At 47.2% G+C, this 6,321-nt stretch overlaps 1 pseudogene across 1 annotated transcript; it reads right to left on the minus strand.

Annotated features, from left to right (window-relative positions):
- Positions 1 to 459: 459 nt before the first annotated feature.
- On the minus strand, positions 460 to 5,888 carry LOC148144697 (uncharacterized; annotated as a pseudogene). Its single transcript, XR_015751587.1, has 2 exons — positions 5,815 to 5,888; positions 460 to 2,092 (listed from the first exon to the last, which is right to left on the minus strand). The product of XR_015751587.1 is annotated as an uncharacterized LOC148144697 (transcript).
- Between the last annotated feature and the right edge of the window lie 433 nt (positions 5,889 to 6,321).

The raw sequence follows: 6,321 nt of genomic DNA on the forward strand, positions 1-6,321 counted from the left end.
TCAATATATTCCATCAGTTGCATGATACTGATCTTTTGATATACATTCTGTGTCTTAAAATGCGGCTCCACAGCTACCCGATGAAGGAGCAGCACTCAGAAAGCTAGTGCTTCCAAATAAACCTGTTGGACAATAACCTGGTATTGGGTGATTTCTTTTTAACTTTATCAACCCAGACTAATACCGACACCTCCACATCATTTCTAGTGAACACAGCCCACACCTCCTGGTGCTGTCAGTAAACTTTACAATGCTGATGAAACAACGCAGTACCTGAAAGATTTACAATTTCTCACGATACTAGCTTCTCATTCACTGCTCCATCTGATACATGACATTGGAAACTCAGTGCAGGAGGCTGAAACGAAGGAGCAGCTTTAAACTAAAAACCTCTTGGAGCTCAAAGCTTTCAATGAGAGTCTGAGCCCGGTGGCAAGTTCAGGTAACCTTTATTGTGACTCAACTTAGTTACATCTTCAGATTCCCCCCTGCAAAAAGGCATAGACAAAGTAGCTGCTTTTTAAACAGCTCAAGATCAAAGCCCACACACACCCCACTGTCTTTACTATTGGGCAGCACCAGGTTGTGATTGGATCCTTGTTACAGCCATAATCTGGAGGAAGTATTGCCTCACTCAGCAATTTCAACCCATACCCTGTATCCTGGTAAGTTTCTCCCTGCTCATTTGCCAGTGGGGAGAGGGCAGTGTAGAGTCAACCAGACTGCTGTGGGTCTGGAGTCATGTGTAGGCCAGACCGAGTGAAGGATGCAGATGGAACGACTGAATGAATACTCTCCCACAATGGCGGTTCCCTTTCCTAACAAGGGAGAGAGTGAATCAGATGGGGGGCTTTCTCCCCCGCATCACACACTCCCTCTGCCATCTGTCGTGGTGGGATTCAAACCCGGGAGTCGCCGGAACTGGATTGATAGTCCAATCGATAATGGCACTTGACCGTTACTCCTTCAATCCCCCTGCAATGGCATGTGAACTCACTGGTGCTTCCGCAGGTGGGAGGAGCGGGTGAAGCCCTTCCCGCACTGACGGCAGGTGAACGGCCTCTCCCCGGTGTGGACCTGCTGGTGCCTCAGCAGGGTGGAAGATGTGCTGAAGGCCTTCCCACACTCGGGGCAGCTGAAGGGCCTTTCCCCCGTGTGGACCCGCTGGTGGGTCAGCAGGGTGGAGACCTGAGTAAAGGTCTTCCCACACTCGGGGCAGCTGAAGGGCCTCTCCCCCGTGTGGACCCGCTGGTGGGTCAGCAGGGGGGAGACCCGAGTAAAGGCCTTCCCGCACTTAGGGCAGTTGAAGAGCCTCTCCCCCGTGTGGATCCGCTGGAGGATCTGGAGGCTGGAGTAATTGCTGAAGGCCTTCCCGCACTCAGGGCAGGTGAACGGCCTCTCCCCCGTGTGGACCCGCCGGTGGGCCAACAGGCAGAGAAAAACATGAAGACCTTCCCACAATCTGGGCAGCTGAAGGGCCTTTCCCCTGTGTGGTCCTGCTGGTGCGCCAGCAGGTGGGAGGAATGTCTGAAGGCCTTCCCACAGACAGGGCAGGGGAATGGCCTCTCCCCGGTGTGACTGCGCCGATGAGTCTCCAGGGCAGACAGGAAACGGAAGCCTTTCCCACAGTTGCCACACTTCCACGGTTTCTCCACGGGGCGGGATTCCTCAGGTTTCTCCATGGATGAAGCTTCAGCCGCACACAATCGAATTTCCAGCCCCTTCCTGTCGTGAATTCCTCTTTCCAGGTCGTATAGCTGCTACACACTCCACGCACAGTGCGCTGCAACAGTGGGGTCTCTCGTCCAGTCCCAGTGATGCTGAAAACATACTCACTCAGTCAGGAACCAAAAAGCTTTGAACCCTCTCACAAAAATCAGTCGAAAATCGTTGCGGTCCTGGTGGACTGAGTGACTGTCAGACATTGATGGCGAAGTGAGGATCGCAAATGCTGGAGAGTCAGTCGAAAAATGTGGCACTGGAAAAGCACAGGGATGTCAGACAGCATCCGAGGAGCAGGAGGGTCAATGTTTTGGGTATAAGCCCTTCATCTGTTGATTGAGAAACTTCCGCCATCAGATCTTCAAATATGCTGTAAAAAGAGATTACAAAAGTCATCACTGCCAGTGCAGGGTAGAAATTCTGAACAAGCAATTCTACTTTCTGCAGAACATTCTTTTCTTTTATTATTCCACAAAATTGAAAGCACCATCCCACTCTCTCTCCCCCTCTGTTCTCACTCCCCTCTAACCAATTCCCCTGAAGGTGCTGATTCAGGATCTTACAGGGGCAGAAAAGCAAAAACATCAAGACTGACATCTCTCTGAATTTTGGATTCCTCCACCTGAAAGTTAATATCTTTCACAACACTGGGATCCTGCTGAGAGTGAGCAGGTCTGATTTTGGGAAGCAAACACAATGTGTGTCAATTCAGGGTGAACCTGCCACGCAGTTTCTTTAGGAACAACCAGACACAAAATGGTTAACATCCCTGGGAAGGGGAAGCAAAATGACACCAGAGAGAAATTGAATATACTGACATGGCAAACATTAGTGGAAAGCCAGAGTCATAGAGGTAGACAGTACAGAAACAGACCCTTCGGTCCAACTCGTCTGTACCGACCAGATATCGTAAATCAATCTGGAACCGTTTGCTCACATTGGCCCATAGCTGGGGTCATCCCTACCCCCTGTCCTGAGACCTTGATGCCTCCAAGCTGACCTTCAAAGGTTCGGTTTTTCCCTCCATTCTTTCCCGGTTGTCTTTTGTAAGTTTTGAAAACTTTCCCAATCCTCTGAGTATAGGATTTGGGAAGTTGTGTTGTCGCAGTACAGGACATTGGTTAGGCCACATTTGGAACATTGCGCACAATTCTGGTTTCCTTCCTATCAGTAAGATGTTGTGAAACTTGAAAGGGCTCAGAAACATTTACAAGGATATTGCCAGGGTTGGAGGATTTGAGCTAAAGGGAGGCTAAGGCTGTTTTCCCTGGAGCGTTGGAGGCTAAGGGGTGACCTTATAGAGGTTTATAAAATCATGAAGGGCATGGATAGGATAAATAGGCAAAATCTTTTCCCTGCGGTGGGGGGAGGGGGAGGTCCAGAACAAGAGGGCATAGGTTTAAGGTGATGGGGGAAAAAAAACCAAAAGAGATCTGAGGGGCAACCTTTTCACACAGAGGGTAGTAAATGTATAGAATGAGCTGCAGGAGGAAGTGGTGGAGGCTGGTCCAAATACAACATTCAAAAGGCAGCTGGATGGGTACGTGAATGGGAAGAGTTTGGAGGGATATGGGCCAAGTGCTGGTAAATAGGATAGATTAATTTCAGATATCTAGTCAGCATGGACAAGATGGACTCTTTCTGTACTGTACAGCTCTATGGCCATCTACTTCATTTTGAAATTTTTGCACTACCACTTGGAACACCCTGTTAGGGTTCAGAGAGTGCCAGGTCCTGACATCTCCTTCCTCACGTCTCCTGTGTATTTTAAATCAATAGTACCATTTGTATGTAACTGGGTTAGTACTTTAAACACAGACACATACAATATAATCAGAATTTCTATTCGGTACAGACAGGGATGACTTGTTTCAACTTTGCTAACAGGGTATCAGAAGGGGAGGATCTGCAGACAGAAATCTTGGAAGAAATTCCATAACAAGATCTGACAGGGTCACTCAATATCATTGGGGTGGGTTGAGTCTGGAAAGAGAAATCCGTTCGACCTGCTTCAAAAGGTACTGGACATCAGTGTGAGCAGAGGAGCACTCAGAGAGGAACACACCAGTGAACTGAGCTTTAACTGGTTGCACAGAATGAGTGTATGTGTCCCAGTGAACTGACTTTGGAAAAGAGCTTTAACCAGTTACACAGACTGAGAGGGGGGCTGGGGCATTTATTTTACCCTGGAGCATCAGAGCCTGTGGGGTGACCTTAGAGAAGTTTATAAAATCATGAGGGGCATAGATAGGGCAAATAGCCTAGGTCTTTACCCGTCAGTGTGGGGGAGTCAAAAACCAGAAGGCATAGGTTTAAGGTGAGAAGGGAAAGATTTAAAAGGAGCCTAAGGGACAACTTTTCATGCAGAGGGTTGTGCATGTCTGAAATGAACTGCCAGAGGAAGTGGTGGAGGTGGGTACAATTGCAATGTTTAAGAGGCATTTGGTTGGGTATATGAATAGGAAGGGTTTGGAGGGATATGGGCCGGGTGCAGCCAGGGGGGATTAGATTGGGTTGGAATATCTGGTCGGCATGGATGAGTTGGGCCGGAGGGTCTGTTTCCGTGCTGTACAGCTTTATGACTCTATGACTAGCACTCGGAGCATGGCTCCTTCATCAGGTAATTGTGGAGAATAAAATCATAAGGCACAGAATGGATGGAAAAACATTACAGTGCACTGAAATGATATATGGAAAAACACTGGATTGTTAAGTCTTTCATCTTTTAATATGGGCTGCTCATATCATTCATTTGTAAATCCCAGAATTTCCTGAAAGACATCTTCTTGAGATAACTCAAGGTTTTATAACAAAACGTGACATCTCAGTTCTGACAATGCATTAAAGGTGTGAATTCAGAGTCTGTCTGTATCCCAATCTTGAGTCAGACTGGTTCTATTTCCAAAGTGGAATTTACAAAATATTACATGGATTGAACAGCCTGCAGATTGTGCATTTTTGAGAAAAATAGAATGTCTCTGCAAATATAATTCTGCAAATACAAATTCACGCCCATGGATGTATGTGTGTGAATGAGACAGAGAAAAGTCTATTTTGTGCTGTATATCTCTATGTCTACTTGATAACAGATGCTTTATTTCTGTTGGTGTAAATATTGTTGTAAATCAAAGCGGGGTATGAATAGTTAGATGTTAGGTGAGAGAATGCCTCAAGAGGGGCACTATAAGAATCCTGGGAGAGCCCTATTTCTGGTTTACTTCCTCATGAACAAACATTAAGGATCAGCATTTATTTATTTCTAATTTTGTTCTGTTTCTCTTGTTTGATTCCCAGCTAGGACTACACTCTGTGTCTGGATGGTTGACAGGCTGAGAGATTGTGGCTTGAGTCTTGAATAACTGAATGTTTTATTGTTCCAGAAGGTGTGGGGGTGGGGATCAAGGCTTCAGCAGAAATCCAGCAGAGCAGAGAACAGACCAATATCTTACTCTGTGGGAAACTGAAATCCGAGCTGATCGTGGCTGATATATCCATTGGCTCAGCTCTTCTTCCCTGCATTATCCCAACTACCCTTAATTCCCTGACCATGAAAACCCATCCAATTGTGTCTTGAATATACTTAATGAAGATGCCTTTACTGATTCCTTTGGCAGAGAACTCCATAGATTGACTACTCTCAAGGAAAAGCAGTTCCTCCTCATCTGTCCTAAATGACACGGTGGCACAATGAGTAGCACTGCTACCTCACAGCGCCAGAGATCCGGGTTCAATTCCTGCCTCGGGCAACTGTCTGTGTGGGTTTCCTCCGGGTGCTCTGGTTTCGTCCCACAGTCCAAAGACGTGCGGGTTAGGTGAATTGGCCATGCTAAATTGCCTGTAGTGTCAGGTGAAGGGGTAAATGTAGGGGAATGGATCTGGGTGGGTTGCTCTACTTGTTGGAGTAGTGCATCCACCACGACCTCTGGACATTCATTCCATACATGAACCACTCTCTGTTTATGAAAACCTTTTCCCGAATCGGTCCACGCCGTGCATTCATTTGCAGCAACCGAAAGGAAAGGGAAGAAAAAAGATTGAATCCAAGAATGAAAAAAAAAGGAAAGGGAGTTGAGAAGAGAGTGCCATACTCACAGATGGTTGACAGAGTAGGAAGGTTGCAGTCTGGAACAAACTCACTCTCCATTCAGAGACAGAGCAGCAGCAGCAGCTTCCGAAGCTCGTGTTCCTACTTCTGCAGTCAGACAATAGGAAGGCACTGATTGGCAGGAGGACCAGTCACCTTCCGGTCCTCCAAGACTTCCGATTGGTCCACCAAAAGAAAGTCGCGAGGCGGGCTTTGCGTGCAGTGAGGAGCATGCGCAGTTTCATCCTTGTACCGACGAGCATGCGCAGTCTGCTCTCTGGCGATGCCGTTACTCACAGAATTTAAGTGTCTGAATGCCAACAGAAGTTAAAAAGGGGAGAGCCCCCCTTTCTTCCCCCTGAGATATTTACCTTTCCTACACGCCCCATGACTTTATAAATAGAAATAAGGTCACCCGACAACTTGTGGTCGTCAATGGGCGACCAGAAGTGTACTCAGTCCTCTCCACGTGGTCTCACCAATATCCTGCACAACCACAACGTGATGTCCCAACT

Source organism: Chiloscyllium plagiosum, unplaced genomic scaffold (assembly GCF_037043375.1).
Source record: "Chiloscyllium plagiosum isolate Xiang-an unplaced genomic scaffold, Cpla_swu_hap1 HiC_scaffold_27, whole genome shotgun sequence".
NCBI lineage: Eukaryota > Metazoa > Chordata > Chondrichthyes > Orectolobiformes > Hemiscylliidae > Chiloscyllium > Chiloscyllium plagiosum.